Source organism: Apus apus, chromosome 1 (genome assembly GCF_020740795.1).
Source record: "Apus apus isolate bApuApu2 chromosome 1, bApuApu2.pri.cur, whole genome shotgun sequence".
Classification (NCBI taxonomy): domain Eukaryota; kingdom Metazoa; phylum Chordata; class Aves; order Apodiformes; family Apodidae; genus Apus; species Apus apus.
Window position 1 is genome coordinate 3,498,478 of NC_067282.1, and position 20,815 is coordinate 3,519,292.

General features: G+C 45.2%; 1 protein-coding gene across 7 annotated transcripts in view; it reads right to left on the bottom strand.

Moving 5' to 3' along the window:
* Positions 1-18,372, bottom strand: part of PAK1 (p21 (RAC1) activated kinase 1) — an 81,050-nt gene extending 62,678 nt beyond the window's left edge. For 2 of the 7 annotated variants that reach the window (XM_051608729.1, XM_051608724.1), the window contains exon 1: positions 17,327-17,379. The gene's annotated coding sequence lies outside the window, so the exon portion shown is untranslated. Of the gene's footprint in view, positions 1-8,996; positions 9,103-15,756; positions 15,793-17,326; positions 17,380-17,724 lie in introns of those variants that run through there. The other 5 variants (XM_051608727.1, XM_051608725.1, XM_051608731.1 and 2 more) reach the window with 5 other exon arrangements.
* Between the last annotated feature and the right edge of the window lie 2,443 nt (positions 18,373-20,815).

Genomic DNA, 20,815 nt, shown 5'->3' on the forward strand with positions numbered 1-20,815 from the left:
TTTTTTTGCAAGCGACTCCTGAGCAAGGCAGAGATCAGGGACCTGCCTGCTGGGACAGGCTGCCAGGCAGAAAGAAGCTGCTGGCTCTGGTGCCACAACTCAGAAGGCAGACAGCTCAGAGGGCAGAACTGGCAGGGCTCTGCCATCCTTACCCATCTCCTGTTCAGCTTCCCTGGTCAGGGACATCAGGGACAAACTCTCCTAAGTTTGTTGCTGGTTCAAACTGTCAAGTGATTACAACACTTCACCCTACTCACTGAAGGGCACAAGTGGAATGAAGCAGATATTTGGATCTCTGCTCCTGGCAAAGCTTATGGTGGTGTTGTTCTGAGCACCAATGCCATGGAGGGGATTTGCACGTCAGGCCTCTGTCTCAGAAAACCATTTCACCATCAGGAATTTCTCTGCAGTCTGAGGTACTTAAAGCCCTCAGTGTACTCTCAGATTTACTGCTTATCTTTGTCCCACCTCTTTGCCAATCTGCTCCTCCAAAAGGATTCCTCCATTCATAGCAGACAGACAGCAGAGGACCATCAGCTGTGGACAACTGTAAAGCCCCAGCACCACCAGTTGCTTCCCATCCATTTTAAAACCTTAACACTTTCATGAACTGCTGCTTCAGTAAACAAGAAGAGTTGAGCATCAAAACCATCCTTTGATTCATGTACTTATGTGGACAAGAGAACTCAAATTTCTAGACACTCTCTGGAGACAGGTGTCAGGGCAGAGAACAGAGGTTTAACAAAAAGCATCATGGACCTCACTCAGTGGCATCAGTGTTTGAGCCTGGCTTAACATAGTAAAAAGGAAAGATATATGTCCTTGTATCCCTAGAGGCAATAAACAGACATGCCCAGCCTCTCCAGGGTTTTGGCTTCAGAAAAAATAATTGCTGGACACCACCAGGTCCAGCAGGACACCACCAGGTCACAACTGTGCAGTCTACCAACAGTTTAACATCACACTGAGATGTTGATAACAGGGCAGTAAAACTACCTCCAGTACCTGAGACTGTCTGAGAGGGATGCTCACTTTGGCCACTGTAAACAAGCAACAGATGCTATCAACATGCCAGGTGTGACTCATACAATTCACCAGCATCTTCACAGAGTTTGCGGTTTGGTTTTCAAAACAAAAGTTTTGAAAAAAACAAGAGATCTTCTTTCATTTACAAGACATCTTTTCTTTATGTGCCCTGCTTCCAGTACTACAATCATTGAGCTTTAACACATATATCACTTCTTCCTTCTTAAGAGAAAAAAAAAAAAACACAACATGCACACACCCTGGATTTTCCCTCCTTGATGGTACAGAAACATTTTACTCATCTACTCCCTGTCCCTTTCAAGTTTTACAACTGAAATAATATTTTCATTGATAATATTTTAAAAACAAAGCCAAGAATGAGACAACCACCTCCAAAAGGTTCATTTGGGACTTGGAGTGCAATTTGCTTTCACTCTTAAAGACTGAGAGAACCACCTTGACCCAATCCCACTATTAAATCCAAAGCAACTCGGCTGGCTGGTGGGCTCCATGCTTTGATATCACTCCTGTTCCAAGGAGATGGTGAACCAAATGTCTCAATATAATACCCTGGCACTGGGCACAGTAGTAGAAGTTGGCTTGATGCTACCTCAGACGTGGCTTGGAAGCAGATTCACACCCCATTTGGCTATTCCCACTCCAGGAACAACAACTTCAGGCAGGACGGCAACCGTCACCCCTGTGCTTGCCCAGAACCACAAATGAGTGGCCCAAAAAAAGAAGCTAGGAGGAGCCAGTCCCTTTGTATTGGTTCGGTCCCCCTGGTTGTCAGCCAGCCTGGAGCAAGTCCCACAGGTAAAGAGAATCTAAGAGAGATCAGAATCAGGCCCATCATCAGTGAAGCAACCAATTTTGCTGGCCTCTTCATCAGTCCCTCAGGGCTGTTTTCGCTCTCTCATGAGAATCTGGGATAGAGTTATGCAAAACAGATTCCTCACCCTTAATTAAAACAAAGTTCACATGCACACCCTGCTGAAGACAGCATTTTAAAAAAATATTTTTTTAAAAAAAGCACCTCTATGAGCCATAAGTCACTTATAATTTAAAAAACAAAACAAAAACAAACCCCAAACTAAAAAGCACCAACACAAAACCAAAACTATCTCATAGCTCACAGAAGGGAGTGTCAAACCTGGCAGCCACCTGAATAATCACTTCCTATGAAAAGCTGCAGAGAATAGCCCTGGGGCAAGGAAGGGTCACACAGACTCTCTGGCAAAGGCAATGCAGGTGGGGTTTGCCCTGCATGGGTGGGAGCTGCAGAGCCTGTCCCCAGGTTCTACGTATTCTGAGGCCACAAGCACCACTTCTCCACTGCCCTAGCATGCTCTTTCATCTGGTTTAAAATCAAAGCTTATCTTGTTTTATCAGAAGTTCCCTCATTGCAATAGCACGGGAGCTGATGGATGTTTCATATTCAGCTTTACCTGCTGGCTTCACCATTTCAACCTCACCCACATTCCTCTTCTGCTTCCCAAAGGGAAGAGTTCCAGCTGTTTTAGCTCCTCCTTGGAAGGCAAGCCCATCTCTTTGACCCTTCCAGCTGCCTTTCTGCAACATGACTCTGGAGCCCTCACACAAGGTGTGGGTGCATCAACCATTTATACTGAAGCAAAATCATACCCTTCAGCCCTTTCCTGCTGAGGCCTTTTTGGTTGCTACTGCAACGATGCTTCCATCTCCATCCTGAAAAGTGAAATCAGCCCCCATTTTTTTACTTCCTATTATGTGTGTGGCTTTCAAACTGTAAAAAGAACATTTCCTCCAAACTTGTAGGAGCTTAAGTTCTTGGCAGAAGTTTTCTGAAAACCCAAATATATTGCATCCACTTGAACCCTTCCTTACTGACAGCCCACAGAACTCTGTGGGGTAAGGCAGCAGGATCTTCATTTTCAGAAGCCACACTGACTCCTTCCCAACAGTTAACACTGATCTGCATTTTCAGAGATCCTTATTACAGACCTGTCCATGCCTGGTAGCGTGACTCTCTGTTGTGCTGTTCCCAGGATCCCCTCAAGAGCCCTTCTTATAGATGGGAATTGCACTGGCAACCCCCCCAGTGCTCTGGCACAGTGGCTGTCTGCAGGGATAAATGACACAGCCTGGCCAGCAGTCCTGCAGTTTCACATTCAAGTTCCTCAAGACCCTTGGTTGAACACCATCCAGGCCTAGTGATTATTAACCTTTAGCTATTTATTCAGTCTGATTTTGCCTTTTATATTTATCTCAAATTAGATTCTCTGATCTATTTGCTACAGAAAGTGCACTTGGTGCAGCAATGTTCCCAGTATCTCCAGCAGTTCAGACCTGATACTCTCTGCTGTGGCTTTATCAACTCCAAGTAACCTTTTTACACCTTTGTCATCAAGCACTCCCCAAGAGTACCCTAATGCTAATGGATTATATCCTAATGTATATAATATTTATGTCTTAATGGATATAAAAGGCTTTGGAGAGACTTTGTTGTGCCTTTCCAGTACCTGAAGGGGCTCCAGGAAAGCTGGGGAGGGGCTTTTCACCAGAGAGGGCAGTGACAGGACAAGGGGTGATGGGTTTAAACTGAAAGAGGGGAGATTGAGGTCAGACATCAGGAAGAAATTCTTCCCCATGAGGGCAGGAAGGCACTGGAACAGGTTGCCCAGAGAAGCTGTGGCTGCCCCCTCCCTGGAGGTGTTGAAGGGCAGGTTGGATGAGGCTTGTGCAGCCTGGGCTGCTGGGAGGTGTCCCTGCTCATGGCAGGGGGGTTGGGACCTGATGGTCTTCAAGGTCCCTCCCAACCTTCACCGTTTTATGGTTCTATTCAAAAAAAGAAAGTTCTAAAACAAAGTTCATTTCAGAAGAGTGGTTCCAAGACAGACTGTTTTGCCTGCCTGCTGTCCCTCCTCTCCTCCTCATACCAACCTGTGCCCTGGCATGGCTGTCACCCTGCCTTTCCTTCCTGGTGGAGGTTTCAGATAGCACAAAGAAATCAGTCAGATTCAGCTGTGTCTCCATGGTAGCCAGCTCAGCATTAACACAAGGTGGAGATTCAAGAACTTACAATGCAAGTTTGGGACAGGAGCTATTGCGGCCTTAAGTGGAGATTCTGCTTGGGCTCCTCCTGATGAGAAAGGCTGGCACAAATGGAAAATTAACTTCAGTGCAATGTGATGACACTGATAGATGCTAAACCAGCTGAGGTGCAAACAGCTGCAGATGTAAAAGTCTTACCCCAACTGAAGAACCAAAGCAGGCACCTTTCTTGCTGCCAGTGTTTCTGTTTCTCCCCAGCAGGTCCCATAAGCCTCACTACTTGAATGAAAATGATCCTTTCAGATGAAGCTGTGTATGAAGGTACCTGCCTGCACAGGCACTTGCAGAGTGGAGACCAAAACAGTTTTTCTTCCGCACCCTCTGCTTCTTGGCATTTAGAGCCTTTAGAAGCCTATAAACACTCCTGTCCTCCTTCTCCTATTATAAAACTACACAAGCATATAACTCTCATCTTCCCTTTCACGTCAGTCCCTCCAGCCCCAAAGTCATTTCTGTTGCTTTCCTTCCATTTCCTCCTTGTTTAACTGCTAGAAAGTAGCAACCATCAAAGGCAGCGATTACTTCAGAAAAGGAAAGAGAGAGAGGAAGAGAGAGAGGAAGAGAGAGAGAGAGGAAGAGAGAGAGGAAGGAAGGAAGGAAGGAGGGAAGGAAGGAAGGAAGGAAGGAAGGAAGGAAGGAAGGAGGGAAGGAGGGAAGGAGGGAAGGAGGGAAGGAGGGAAGGAGGGAAGGAGGGAAGGAGGGAAGGAGGGAAGGAGGGAAGGAGGGAAGGAGGGAAGGAGGGAAGGAGGGAAGGAGGGAAGGAGGGAAGGAGGGAAGGAGGGAAGGAAGGAGGGAAGGAGGGAAGGAAGGAGGGAAGGAGGGAAGGAAGGAAGGAAGGAAGGAAGGAAGGAAGGAAGGAAGGAAGGAAGGAAGGAAGGAAGGAAGGAAGGAAGGAAGGAAGGAAGGAAGGAAGGAAGGAAGGAAGGAAGGAAGGAAGGAAGGAAGGAAGGAAGGAAGGAAGGAAGGAAGGAAGGAAGGAAGGAAGGAAGGAAGGAAGGAAGGAAGGAAGGAAGGAAGGAAGAAGGAAGAAAGGAAGAAAGGAAGAAAGAAAGAAAGAAAGAAAGAAAGAAAGAAAGAAAGAAAGAAAGAAAGAAAGAAAGAAAGAAAGAAAGAAAGAAAGAAAGAAAGAAAGAAAGAAAGAAAGAAAGAAAGAAAGAAAGAAAGAAAGAAAGAAAGAAAGAAAGAAAGAAAGAAAGAAAGATCCCTCCACCCCTCACACTCATTGGCAACATCAGACCCAATTTTCTGAAAGATATTTAAGAGTTTTTAAAAATACTTCACCAGCTTAGGTGCCAAATCCCAACAGTTTCCGAGGGAATCAAGCGCCCACGCGCTTTCTGGATTCCCACTAGATGCCTTCCCACATCTTTCAGTCTGCAACCACATGAAACACTCCACTTTTTGTTCTCAAGGTTAGGCTCCAAGTGCTGCTAAGACAGTCCCTGAGTGTTCCCACTGAAACTCACAGGCTACGGAGAGAGTTATGCCCCCAGGTCACCAAAAAAATAAAACAAACAAACAAAGAAAAAACACCCAAACCACAACTTTTTGTTCCTTCATGCTCAGCAGATCTTCCCCAGTACCTGCTGCACAGCTCCTGACAACATCAAAGTTTCTCACCTTGTTTTTGCCTTGGCTGTGAATTCTAAGGCACAAATATTGCCCAAGTCTTTCTGTCTGTATTTCAAGGTGTTCCCACCTAAAGGGACGTTAGGCTTTACCCAAAGGTGTTTTCCTGTTCCTCCCTGTTCCTGTCACTTCTGTGTTTGCCCTTTGCACCTGCATGACAGAAGAAAGCACATTACCTCCCCAGCACAGTAGTTTTAATGCTCACTGTGAGCCTTTAGGGGCAATGTTTAGGTGGAAAGCAACATGGAATCTCATCACTTCCATCCACATGCCAGGAGCATTTGTATAGGAGATGACTACTGCACTTAGAGCCCCTCAACTATGAACTGCAAGGTGGAAGAGGCACAGCAAAACAGAAGCATTATTTAATAATGTTAGTGACTGGCAGCAGCACTAGCAACTTAATTCTGCCTTGGATTACAACTATAGTTCCAGCAAGAAGTCTGGGGGCAGTGGACATCTGGGGAAAATATCCTTTCAATTGTGAATCATCTTTTCAAGAGTACAGGAAGACATGTAATGCTTACAAAAACTCTGTATGGTTATTATTATGCAGGTAAGTGGTGGGAAAATCCCCTAAGTGCTCTGCTACACTGACAGATGAACCCATCAGGCAAAGCATGGAAGACCTTGCAGCTTGGCAGACTGCAAGCATTGTGCTTCCACACTGAATCAAAGGAAGATCCAGAATATCTCAACAAGGGAAGCCAGGAGAAACATGATTCCATTGTGATTCTCTGTCAGGCTCTTTATTCCAAATATATGTACTAAAGACAGAATGAGTTAGAGAGGAGTCACAACCCATTTTGTCCCAAGTGCTTTCAGATACAGAGCATAAGCAGGTCCAGCAGGAGCTGACCAGGCAAGTGCTAGAGGTTCAGAGAGCTCAGGGACAGAGGAAGGTAGAAAGAAACTAACCAAAATAAAATTCTGGTACCACGATGACAAATCTTTCTAGAGTAAAAAGGCACTTACTTGTGAACTAACCCTGGGAAACCATCAGACCTAGCTTGAAGTCTTCAAGTCCTTACACCCAGGTTCCAAACCTACAGAGAGCTCCAGGATCTTTAATACTACACCACAACTAAATTCACTCACGTTGCTCTGTGAAGTTTTCTGCCAGGTCAGCTCACAGCCAAGTGCTGAGAGGGAAAAGCACCCTTGCCTTTGGATGGCTGCGTGCCACGGGGAGCTCAGCTGTGTCAAGCTTCCCCCCCCGATCACAGCCTCCCAGAAACACTCAAGCAAAGAGGGTGCTCCCAGCAGGTGGAGAGAGAACCCTCCTGCCCTTTCATCATGCATTCGGTCTCCAAGAAAATGCAAGTTCAGAGTTATAACTTTTGATATTAGTTTTGAGTGGACCACATCAAAAGGAGAACAGCTGCCAACAGCCACGTCCTTGCTTTGTAGTTCTGATGGGGGGTGACTGTTTGGGCTTTCTTTGAAAAACAAACAACAAAAAAAAGCAAACAGAAGCTTCTCATCTGTTAGTCAACAAGAATGCAGAGTCAACCACAGACTCTTTCCTTCAAAATTTGTAGTTAGTTCATTAGGAATTTAGGATTAGAGCTCTCACAGAGAGGTCCAACAGACTTTATGCTGAAACTAGCACAGGTCATGCTTAAGACAGCAGCCTTCCACTGCTCACCCCACTCACATCCCAGTGGAAGGAACAAAAACAGGAGCCCCACCACAGAAGGGAAGCACAAGAATTCATGAGGAAGGTGGAAGACAGACCACAGGGATCACACATGCTCATCCCATTGGATTTCAGATGATTTACCTATAACTAGAGGAAGTGCAGGTGGAACAAAATCTCAAGTCTTCAAAACCAAACACAACCACACCCCATGTTGGATGAGACCACCTTGTTGAAGTCACTGCTCCTTGATACTGAGCCAAAACAGCCAGGTGGAATTCAAAGAGCAACTGATCATCATCAGCTACATCACACTGGAACACTAAACTTAAACCTTGCTGACAAAACAGGTGTGATGTTAAGAGCAGGGAGCCTCTTGCTGCTCAGGTGAGGTTCTTATCTCCCTGACCATCACCTCCTGAACTGCACACTGATGCAGTTAATGCTGCAGCCTGTCAGCATGTAATGAAACTGTTGAAATAAACAAAAAAAAGCCCCACACAGCACTGTTGGTGGCATTTGGACTAGGTCCCAGGATGAATAAGTATTGAATCAGAAGGCAGGAAAGGCTCTTGCAGGATGTACCTAGTATTAGAAAGGATTGCTTTTTTTTTTAAGAGCCAAAGTGCATCTAAAATAAAATTGATCATGTGAATTAAACAAAGAAAAAAAAAAAACAACACATGATCCTGCTTATCCCCTAATGAACTGCAGGAGGTAAAGGAACTCAAATTGAGATAATTTCAACATTGGCATTTTTTAAAAGTAGCCAATAACTTCAAAAGAACACATTGCATGCAAGGAAAGACTTTTTTGGCTGGAGCAAGCACATTACTAAATTCTTACAAGCATGGCCAGCTCATCACTTCTGAATGTTTTTTCTTTTGCAACTCAGGGACACACTTCAGATAGACAGAACAAATGAAAAAAAACCTGGCCCTCAAACATTTACAAGGAAGAGGCAATGAGATTTCTGATCATGCAACCTACCCTTGCCTTCTTCTCCTGCCCTGTGCCCCCCACGAGCAAATTGGAGACAAGTCTGGGAGGAGGGACTGTTAAGATGAGCTGGCAGACACTGTTTCAGCAACTTAACTTCCATGTGAAAGCCAGAAGTCTTACTCTGACAGTGCAGTGAGTCACTTGGTGACAAGTCACTGAGGCATTTAGACACTGGCTTTGAATTCTAACGAAATGACACTGTTTTGCCTCCTCTAACTGAAGGATGTGCCTTATTGAACCTAGAATTCAAACACCTCCTGTGATGTCTGCCTCCACTTAAAGGCAGCCTACACAGAAAGGTTCACTAGTTGTGTTCTACTTTCTGGCTTTCAGGAGAGGCCTGAAAGAATGTTGAGGGGTTTTCTTCCTTTTTCTTCTTGAAGAAATTGCTGCTTTTGCCATTCCCAGCCCTACCCTCATCTCATCAGCCTTTTCTAAATAAAAGCTACACATTTAAGTATTTCCAGATACCTCATCAGCAAAACTGTCCCCTTCAGAGAAGAAGGCAATTAATGACTTTAAAATTTCTTCCCCTATCCAGTCTTCATCCTCCTCCCAAGCCCTGAAGAGTTTGCCTCTTCCTGGAGTGGATGACAAAATATTTTACCTCCCCTGCTGCTCATCTGGGTTTGCCCAGTATCTTCAGGATAACAGATGAATGAGGACTCTGTTTCTCATCAATCTTAGGGATGGCCAGGGAAAGTAAAACTAGGCAGGAGATGAACAGTGTTTCTGTAGGAAGGCAAAAGGAAAATAAACAAGAAAGGCTTTGGGAGATGGAAGGAAGGAAGGTAGGCAGAGAAGCCAAACAAACAGGAAGAACACAAAAGTTAGTTCACACACACATACACACTGCAAGTTTATGTTAGTGCAACTGTCAGGGCTCCCAGACATGGCAAGAAGGACTCCAGTCTGACATTGGAGGTTCCAGCTCCAGCAAAACAACAGTGTCAGTTTTATTTTGTCCATACTCTTCAAAATCTGGTTGAGGAACATAAGCAAGGGATTAAAGCAGGCCTGGAAAAGTGGTTCTAGTCCCACTCTTTCAGACTCTTTTGGCACTGGCCTGGTAGGGGATGAGACTCCTGCTGCTTTCTGTGGGTTTGGTGCAGTCTTTTTAATCATTCCCTCTACTACCAAGGGAGTCAAAATTACAGAGAATTTAGAAGATACACACATGTAAGAGACTGCAATTTTTACTAGACACTTTTATTATCAAGATATACAGGCTGATGCAACAACAAGAAATTTGATGAGCCAGAAATTAAGAGACAGAATTTTTTTTTAATTTATTAGATCAACATTAACTGACACAATACTTGTCTCTGGTGCTGCAATTCCCTTTCCTCCCTCCCCTCACAACTTCCCTGTCTTTCTGCAAGGCTACTCAGTGAAGACTTCAGTGATTTGGGGGAATAACAATAATAACTGACAGTAGATACCCTCACTTCCCCTTCCCCCCAATAAATAAATAAATAAATAAATTAGGAACTGGAGGCTCAAACCAAAGCTTAGATCTCATTATCCAAGTCTTCAAGGCACACTTGGATCAAATTCTGTCATTTCTTTCTACAGAGAGGAGTGGGAGAAGTCTCCTTTATATGGCACAGATTTTTTGCATAGCTTTCACATCTCCAGAATCTTGGAGTTTAACAGAAAGCCTCAAACACCATTAAAGCACACCCACAACATGCAGACATTTTATCAAAGGACCTTACCAATTCCTTCAATTATCAGAAAGGGGGTGAGTCAGCTGAAAGGTTATGGAATATCATCACTACTCATTTCCAGGCCAGCCCTTGGAGTTCAGCTCCCAGAGCTTTTCCTTTATCTTCTGCAATCATGATGCCAAAGAAGCAACACTGAAATTGAATTCCCATCTTATTCCAAAGCAGGACTGAAGAAGAGCAGGATGGCAGAGCAAAACAGGGATGTAACCTCTAAGCTTGTGGTTAACAGGTTATGGTTAAACTGGAGAGTTAGCTCTCCTGGGCAGTGTGGTAAGGAAATCCAATCAAACTTCAGTGGAAAAAAAAGAATCAGCAGTGATGACATCCCTAAATGCCATCCACCTAATAATCATACCAGGATCTTTGTTTTATGTCTTTTCCTCCCTCTTGCATGGAAACTGAGGATTCCTAGAGCAATTTCTCATGTCAGCAAGAAGTGCCATGAGACCAGTGGCTCAAACCCTCTCAAGAAAATCCTTTATTAAAGATATCATTTAACGAAGCACAATACTCAGTAAAGCATAGAGGTTCACGTTGGAAATCCAACTTTAAGTCATTTAAGGTTCCACAAGGTCATTAGAGCCTGAAAATCACATTTCTGTGTTATGGAGGCCACATACATATTTCTGAAGAATCAGGAAAAAAATGTGACACGTTCCTTCTCATGAACCAACACCCCCTTGCACAAACTTGTTCCTTGAGCTCCTGAGCTTGAATCAAAGGTTTTCACCTCTATATGTTTTTTTTAAAAAAAAAAAAAAACAACACAAATTTATCTGATTTGCTGAAAATTAGCCAATATGTGAATAACTGCCTTTTAATTTTTTACTCTAACTGCAGCAACATTAGCTCAGTTATGCACTAATTTGGATCACTCTCAATTAAAGCAACTTTTTAGTACATCATGCTATGACTATGTCTTCCAGTCTATTAAAAACAATGGTCTATTAAAACCAGTGCTTTGCTACATAAATAAAAACACAAACAAACTTGGACTCCACTAAGAATTAACACATTCTGTGGTTTGTAAAGAAAAATGACACTACAATTTATCTTGAGTGAGGTATGCCTGAAAGGATAAGGACATATAAATGGATCTATTTCCAGAAGAAGTGCAAAATGTAATGGGAGTTTTATAATTGTCTTATTAATTTTAATGACTTCATATTGCACTTCAAATCCTGATGTGTCCTTTTGCTGCTGATTCCTTTTCGTGCTGTGCACTCCCTGGTCTTTGCAGCTGTTAAATCATAGAATCACAGAACCATTCAGGTTGGAAAAGCCCCTTGGGATCATCCAGTCCAACCATCATCCCTTCTCTACAAAGTTCTCCCCATTGTTCAGACCAAAATCTACCTTCTATTACGAGAGGGCACCAGAATTTAGACTCAGGTGAACAGTTTAAAGAATTAGAAAAGCCAAGGATGCGTTATGAGCCTGGCCTCATTTTCCCCCTCCAACACATGTTGGGGTTACAGAGCTCAGTAATGGCCTCAAACACAGGCTGCATCACACATGGAGGTTAGCACGGGGGCTTGGGCTGAAATGAATCCAACAGCTCCAGTAGTACAGACAGGATTGGGAAAGGGGGGTTGGAATATTCCTGCCTGGTGCTGCTGAGGGGAATCAGACCTGCTGGGGATGAAGGAAAAGCTGAACTGTGGAGGCACATGAACTCTACGTTCAGCTTTGACTTCTAGCCTCCCCAAAGCACAACTGAAACAAGACATTCTTGAAGTACCTACTAAAGGCAAATGATGGATTCATCCTGGCATGGAGCCTTGAAGTTGAACTTGTTGGTGAAACTGCAGAATGTTCACTTACAGATAGCTGGGGAAATTAAATCCAAGTCTTACAAAAGCAATCATTTCTCTACTCCTTCTACAAAGGAGTTTGGGTAAAGAGGCCAAGTCACTAGTATTTCAACATCAGCAGAGAATGTGCATTTGGGAGTACAGGTGCAGAAAATAATCTCTATTGGAAACTATTTATGCTAAAAGAGTGATAAGGTATTTCACATTACACTAAGCTTTCTATATGTAAATGAGGAGAAAAACCACATGAAGCAAACCACCAGCTCAAGTAGAAATATGTCTCACTCCAGCTCCTATTTCACGAATAGAACATAAGCCCAGAGAAATGGGCTTTGTTTTTTAAGAGAGGCATGATCTAAAATACTTGTGTGCCACTTACAGTCATTACCAGAATTGATAGCTCAAGGCCTGACTGATTCTTAGAGAAAGGAACTCAAAGTCCCAAAATGCTGCCGTGACACCTTAGCAAGCCACTCTGCCAAACTGTGTCCTAACCTTTTTGTATTTGATTTTCCTTCTCTCTGCTGCCATGTCTGAAGCCATCAAATGCCATCAGCTGTAAACCACAGGCAGGCACACATGGATCAAGCTCCTAAGAGCAGGAGATACCTGGACAACTGGCCCAGCCAAAAATGATATAAACAGTAATTACTTTCCTCCCACGTTCTCCATTTAGATTACAGGTATGCACTTACTTTATGCAAGAAAAAGATAAGAACAGAAGGCAGAAAACCAGGCTCTGTGCCCCACCTGTGTGCAGCACCTACTTGCCACTTCACTCGCTTGTGACCCCACAGCTACAGGCCCCCCTAGATCAAGGGGGTGTTCACAGTTAGATGTCCCATCCTTCAAGGCTGACACAATACATGTGCTTTGCCTCTCCCAGGGCAATTTGGATCACAAAGGGCTATTGTAGGTAATTTTTTTTTTTTTTCAGGAAGTCAATTTGGTTACTACTTCCCAAATTAGGACCTTTCTTCTAATCCATTACACTTTTTTTCTCCTTTTTTTTTTTTTTTTAAAGCCTCAGATGATAAAAAGATGCCTAATTTGCCACCACTTCAGTGGTTCTAAACAGGAAGTAGGAAATAGAATGACTTGAAGGGAGTTTTATCAGCTTAGGGGTGAAATAAACTAGCTATATATCAGTCCAAAGAGCACAGGTTGCAAGAAGGAAAGAAACCATGGAAGGAAAGTTACTGTTTAACCTGCATCTCAGACGAGACACAAGACAGGGAGAGGCCATCATTAGCTGGATGAGCAGAAGCTGGAACACTAATTCACCAGAAGCATATCAGTACATAAACCACAACTGAATACTTCCACATTTTCTTCAAATTCCCCTGGAAATGCTCTTAATCAGGTGGCTTTTTTGTTTCCCCTTGCCCCACCCCAAGAAAACAAGTGCTAAAATGAAGGGAACTTGTGAAAGCTGTACAACAGTTCTTTGGCCAAGAGATTTGCAAGCCCTGCTGCCTGCAGCTCCTCTCAGGTACCTGCTGCCAGGTACCACACCACTCATGGGAGGCAGAGGAGACCAGGGTGACTACAGAGAGGTATCAGCATTTTCACAGTGCACCTCTCTGACCTATTTTAAAACACCTACTGGACAATAGGTACCACACCCCAAGGGAACCTTTTCCTCCCTACTGATCATACTGGGAGTCTGGGGTGACTTGTTCAGCTCTGAGCATTTATGTTTTTTTCATCAAGTGAATCCCATGGAGGATCCTGAAACTGGGACGTGCACCCCAGTGCCATGTGCTGGAAAGCAGACAGACCCAAAGACTTTGTCTGTAGCTCTGAGGAGGGACAGGACACATGTAAGCTTCCCCCCCTGTAAAGTCAGGAGCCCTCATCACCAGTGGTAGCACCAACTGTCCACATCTCCACTTGCTGTGAACAGCCCCACCCAAGTTCAGGAATGTCAAGCTTGGCCTTAGGTAAGTAAAAACCTGGTTAGCATAAGCAGCGTCAGACCTTTTTAAGCTATTCACTCCTGAAGAGCATCACATGCCTCATGCTCAGAAGGGAAGAACTGATCACACTGACTTATGTGCCACATGAGTGAGCATCTGCTGACAGTCCCAGTTTTGCTGCCTCCAAAGGGAATGGACCCAGCTATTCCCACCTCTGGGAGCACGGGTGCAAAGCAGTTCCCTCCAGGTGAGAGCTACACAAGTGCCTAAGAAAAGCCACACACTAGACTAATTATTTCCTCCATAAGAGGAAGCCCTCAGTATCAAGCAGAACATATCTACATTCTCCCCAGTTCCTCTACAGGCCAATGCATCAGACTGAGAAAAATTACTTCAGTTCCTTGTCTGGCATAGAAAAAGACTCTTACACAACACAATTCTGGCACATAATATTCTTTTGCCTTCCCACTGTAAAAAGCCAACAAGAGATATCTTGTACCTGTCAAAAGGCAAACAATTGACCAGAGTTTAAGGAAATGTGACTTTTGTTTTTAGTTGCCTGGTTTCAGTCTGTTTCTTGTACCTCCTCACAAAGAGTGGTTGTTTTTCAGATCCTTTACAAAGTCTGTTTGCTTCGGTTATCTGCTGCTGACAGGATGGACTATAAACCCAGATCACTTTTAAGGGTGGAGCTCTGGATCATTTCTGTATTTTGCTACAGAAAAAAACATCTATTTAAGCTCTAGGTGGTTCTGAACACATAAGAATACCAGAGAACTGGACCATATGAATTAACTTCTGAAATTACAAAACTTGCCACATTGAGGAAGCAAGACAGGTGCACAAAAGGGAGAAAGAAGGAAAGAAGCTACACTGCACCTCACTCCTATTTAAAAAAGAAAAGAAAAAGAAAAAGAAAAAGAAAAAGAAAAAGAAAAAGAAAAAGAAAAAGAAAAAGAAAAAGAAAAAGAAAAAGAAAAAGAAAAAGAAAAAGAAAAAGAAAAAGAAAAAGAAAAAGAAAAAGAAAAAGAAAGAAAAAGAAAAAGAAAAAGAAAAAAAAAGAAAAAGAAAAAGAAAAAGAAAAAGAAAAAGAAAAAGAAAAAGAAAAAGAAAAAGAAAAAGAAAAAGAAAAAGAAAAAGAAAAAGAAAAAGAAAAAGAAAAAAAGAAAAAGAAAAAAAAAGAAAAAGAAAAAGAAAAAGAAAAAGAAAAAGAAAAGAAAAAGAAAAAGAAAAGAAAAAGAAAAGAAAAAGAAAAAGAAAAGAAAAGAAAAAAACAGAACACTCATTAATAAACTGTGTGACATTCATGCATTTGTAGTCAAAGCTGAGAGAAAAGGTTTGCACAGTCGTGGAAAAGGATAGAGAAGAATCAGCAGCAATCAAACACTGACCTCTCAGGGAAAAAACAAACAAACAAACAAAACAAAAAGCATCAGTTTTTAATCCAGTGCAAGCAAGGCAGTTTGAAACACAATAAACAAGCCATATTTTTTCACTTGTGGAAGTTTTGCTGGACTTGTGATACATTTCTTCTAACATCCCTGCGACGCATGGAAAAGCATGAACCAAAAGCCTTCTATTTCCTTACTCCTTTTTCCTGAGCAACACCCAGAGCACACAATATTCCCTAAAACCAAAGCATTCCCTCTGTCAGGCTCCAAAAGCATTTTGCTCTTCAGTTTCATTTTTGGCTTTCGTTTCTGAGTCAAAGAATAGCAGTTACATCATTTCATTTAAAGAACCTGGTGCCTCCCCACTGGACTCATAAAGGCAAAATACCCACCCAGCTTATCAGTGTCCAGTCTTGAGCTCCAGCTTTGTTACAGCTGAGAACAAACCCTGTCCTGTGGCACAAGGCAGGGGCAACGGAGAGTTTAATAGATTTGTCTCAATTTCCACCTCACCTTCTGTTCTGGGTGCAGAGATGAACTTTGCTTCTCTGACTTATCCACAGGGAAAGGAGGGGGAAAAACAATTTCTAAACATCCAGGACACACACACACACAGTGTTCCACAAGGAGGAGGTTTTCCAGCCTTATCCTAAAAAGCTGTGAGCACGATTAACACACCCACGCTAAGAGACGTTGGAACAGCAGATGGGAAGATGCTCCCTGCTTTGCCAGGTAATGTGTGCAACACCAGGAAACTCCAGGTATGGAGAAGGGGCGGGGGAGGGAGGGGGTAGTTCAGTGAAAGGCATCCGTGAGTCACTGTACAAAGAGTAACTGCAAGCAAAAAGAACAAACACTCTTCCGTCTGTGCCCGACACAGCCATTTCACCCAGCTACAACACCAGCTTTCACTTTGAAAAGCTTGCCTAACTAAACAGCTTTCACAGTTGTTCTTGTATATCCATATATATGCATATAAATATATATAATCTCCGACTTAATCACCGCACAAAGTACATGCCTCAGAGCTGGTAACAGGTCCCCAGCAAGGAGCCAGGCTTTGACATCTGTTTATAAATCTCGCTCCTTAAGAAGAACTCCTGGAGGTGAGGCCGGACCTGCCCAGCAGGAGCAGAGGCACCGTGACACACACACACACAGGGATGGAGCCAGCTCTTCCCAACCCTGATGAGTGTTAAGCCCGCTAGGTAACAAAAGCAGCAAGCAGGAGAGGCTGCAGGCATGGGAGAGCTGTGGATTGAGGCATTTCCGTGCACCGTGGAAGCCAGGAACCCCACGAGCCCTGAGGTGCTGCCTCTCCTTCGGGCCCCCAGGAGCATTCAAGAGCACCCAGGGGTGCCTCCCATCTGACGATGGCCCTTCCCTGCTACCCACTCCCCAGGCAGAAGCCCCTGCTTTTGAGCAGAAGGCTGGTCTGGAAACCTCCCGAGGTCCCTGAATGATCTCACGATCCTAAAGTTCAGCTTGGTTTTTAAGCACTTTAACTGCAAAAAAAAAAAAAAAAGCCACTCACAGACGGGGGTGGGGGGAAGGGGGGGGGGGGGGGGTGTTAAAAGACACGCTCCCACCTCTCCATCCCTGCCCATCAGCCACACAAAGCCCGGAGCTGCATCACCCCATCGCCCAGCAAAGGGTCCAGCTCCTCAATTCTTTGCGTTTGTCTCAAACCACCCGCTTCTCCAGCCGAAGCCGGGACGGGGTGTCCAGCAGGAATTCCGGGGCTGAGCCCACCCCCCTCCCCCCCCCCCATTCCCAGCCCAACCTCTGCTCCGGGACCCCGTGCCTGCGGCCCCAAAAGGGCTCCCCGCCTGCAAAACCCGGGTGTGCTGAAAACAACTCCCTTTGTTAAATGAATGAGGGGAGGAGGAGGAGGGACGAGGCAGCAGGGGGGGTGGGGGGGGGGGGGGGAGCCAGGCTTGGACCCCTCTCCTAAAAGACGTTGGGGGGGGGGGGAAGAACAACAAAAACACAACCAACTAACAAAACACCAAACCCCTTCGCAAACTTCCCGGCTGCAAAAGAAGGGAGGAAAATCCCTTTATCCCGGCTCGGCAGGACTCACCTTCCGGCTGCCGCAAGGTGCTCCCCAGCTCCCCGGCTTCCCCGGCTTCCCTGCTCCCCAGCTTCCCTGCTCCCCGGCTCCCCACACCGCCCTCCAGCCGCCCCTATTGTGGCCCCGGCACCGCCTCCCTTCGCCCTCCCCGCCTTGTCGCTGCCATTGGCTCCGGGGGGGCCCGCCCCGCAGCCCCCCCCTGCCGCCAAGGTGGGCAGCCGGGCAGGACCTCCTGGCGAGGGATGGAGGGATGGATGGACGGATGGATGGATGGATGGATGGATGGATGGATGGATGGGGGGGGGGATTCGCTGGGGAGCAGCATCGCGAGTGGCCCCGGGTGAAAAGTTTTCGGGTGGGTGGGAGGGTGGGAAGGAGGGAGGGAGGGAGGGGGGGGGTGTTGGTACCTTCCCGGTGCAGCAGATCGGGATGTTGCTTCCCTTGGGTGGTCGCTCGGGAATTTGCTGGAGCGGCAGCTGGGCAGGGCGGGGAGGGGAGGGAGCTGGGCTGGCCTGGGACGTCCGAGTCTGTCGTGGTCACGACATGGACGGAGCTACGAGGCGGGGAGCGGATCTCCAGCAGGGATACCCTCGGTATACGGCACTGTCACGACTTTCTTTCCCTTCTGTGCTATCGCACCGGTGCTGTCCCCCAGCCGGCTCCCTCCTGCTTCGGGCCGGGTGCCTGCAGATCCAAAAAAGGCAAGAATAAAACTGGCTCTGCCCTGCTCCTGTGTTGCACAAGCCGAGACGTCTGTACCTTATATTGCAGGGGGACGGGTGTTTGCTCGCCCTGCCATCCAAAGCTCGCTGGAAACTTGTCGTCCCGGTGGAGAGGAGCTTTCAGCCCAGCGCTTGTGCTCTGCTGAGAAAAGGAGGAGGAGGGATTTGGTCTCTCTGGATTGCAGAGCAGAGGCACGCTGAGGTTGTGCTCTTGGAACGTGCTGTCTAGGCTCACAAAAGGAAAACGTCGAGTGAAGCAGGTAGGTACAGGCAAAAGGGGGACAAATACTACAGGTCACCACCCAAGAGCAGCCCCTTCTGCAGAGATCCGTGCCCATGTGTGACAGATGAAGGCAGCACTGCCAGTCCTGCCCTTCCCCTTGTACCAACGTTTATCAGTTCCCACGATAACTTTGCTCAGGAGCTAAACCAGCAGAAAATGAATCCCGCAAGAATAAACAAGTGGAGGGAGTGAGAATGCAGGTCTGGGGCTGGTAGGGGGAGAGGGGCTGCAACAGGGCTGATTTCAATCAGCTTAGCCTGTTGCGGAATTGCACACTCGGAATTACTTCCCTCTGTTGGGATACATTTAAAATTGGATTGAAAACCACACAGGCAGCCAGGCAGCACCAGCTTCCCCCAGCACGGGCTGTCCATGGTCTCTGGTTGCAAGAGGAAGGTGTTTCTGTCAGAACAGGGCACTGTAATGGGTCACTTCACAGGCAGCCCCAACCGACCTGCATCGAGAACCCCCCGGTTGCTGCAGGAGGGGATGGGGGCACCGAGGAGAAGGCTGCAGCTCAGCTTGAAGGTCAGATCCACAAAGGGGACACCATCAAACTGGAGCTGAAACTGGACAGTTACCCTTCTGCCCTGAGACCTGAAGAGTAGCCTCCTTTTGTACCACACCCCAGTCACAAAAGCCTTTTCAGAAACGTGGATGCACCCTGATAATCTAAAAAATAAATCTTGAAACTAGGTGAGAAATCAGTCCCAAATTCTTATAAATATGCCCTTTTTTTGACAAGATATTTTAGAAAACACGTTCATTCAACCACTTGGTGAGGTAATTGCAGTGGTTGACTTAAGGCCTTGTCCATATAGAGCTGGTGTATTGCTCTAACATCCCCTGCTATAACTGTATTTTTATCTGTATAAAGGTACTTAAAGCAGCATAAAATAAACAGGACTTTAATGATAGGTACTTTAAAAGACACTTCAGGATGAAAAAGACTTTATCTATACATGGGGTAACTCAGTTCAGAAATTGTTTCAATTAAATCTTCATATATTCACTGCCAAGGGATCTCACCAAAATACTCAGAACTGTATTCTTATGTTTCATTATTATCCTACTCTGTAGTAATGCAGAATCTTAAAGAGATATCCTGATGGATTTCTTAATTTATCCAAATTTTGGAACTCCTTTGTCTGAAACTCCTGCTGGATATTTCAGAGGGAGTTCCCAGACAAAAGGAAAGGCATTTGGGATGCTCATGACCAACATCAGAATGGGATATAGAGCTACCTCTGCAGAACAGAATTTGGTACTTGAGAAGGGAGTGAAATGTAGATCATTTTACTTGCTTCACTCAGTGAGTTCTAAGCACTCCAAGCACAGAAATAGCTCAGGGGGTTTTCAGGGAAAGGATTAATCTTGCCTTGTACTCAGGATAAAGTCAGATGGCCCCTTTCCAGCATGGGGGGTGGGGGAAGGGGATTTCTTACACCTCAAAAGGTTCTCTTGTGTTCTGTGAGAAGAAGCCTGGTACCTGGCACCAGGCCCCAGCCTCTGTTGAACAATCAATTTTTCAGTGATCATGTAAGAACTGCATTTTCCTCCCCTTCAGACATACAGCAGAATAAGCTTGACTGTTGCTTTTTTGTCAGCAGTGCCAATATTGATAGCCCTTACCCAGCTCCTTGAGCTGTTCCCTGCCCTGTACCATCACAGCTACTTTTGCAGCAGTGTGATAGAAGGCATCAAGAACCAGTCCACCTAAGATTTTTCCTGGGTGTTTTTCAGCCAGATCAAATCCCCTGCTACCTTGACTGACACAATGCAGGGAGAACACAAGAGCATGTACAATCACAGAAGCTAAACCTCAGCAGAGGGACAGTAACTTGTTATGACATACCAACTTAGTCACCTGCAATCATCCGTTCACTCCTTTAATCTGCTCAAGCAATTAGAGACAAATTGGCCTCAGCCTACAAGGAAGAAACCAGAGTTCACGACTGACTTGAAAACTAATTACAAGTCTCCCTGTCTCAGTAGTCAGACAAGCATTGGAGAGAAAAAAAAGAAACAACAAGAAAAACCAAAAAAAAAACCCAAAAAGAGAGAGAGAAAAGGAGTCCTGTCATACAATACACAGTGACAAATTCCCCAGCCAGAGATCTCACTGCAAAGATGCAGAACCAGCAGCAGCAGCAGCAAGCAAAGCTGAAGGTGCTGGTGGGTCAGCATACTGCTGCCTGGAATTTCTCCCCCAGTAAATCAGAAGTCAATCCAGCAAAATGATGTTGTTATAATGGTGTGAAGAGATGAAGAAGACAGACAATGATTCATCGCTGGCCTACGTATGGTATAAGCTTGTACAGCTGCACAAAATGTACATGAAACACTTCCAGATCAGAACTCTCCCTTTTTCATTCTGCCTTGTCCAGGTAACAGAGCAGATTAAAGCAGTGGGGAACCCGTTTCCCCACACAGATCTGTGATGCACAAGAGGAAATGTTTTCTCTAAACAAGCACACAAAAAACAGGTCAGCA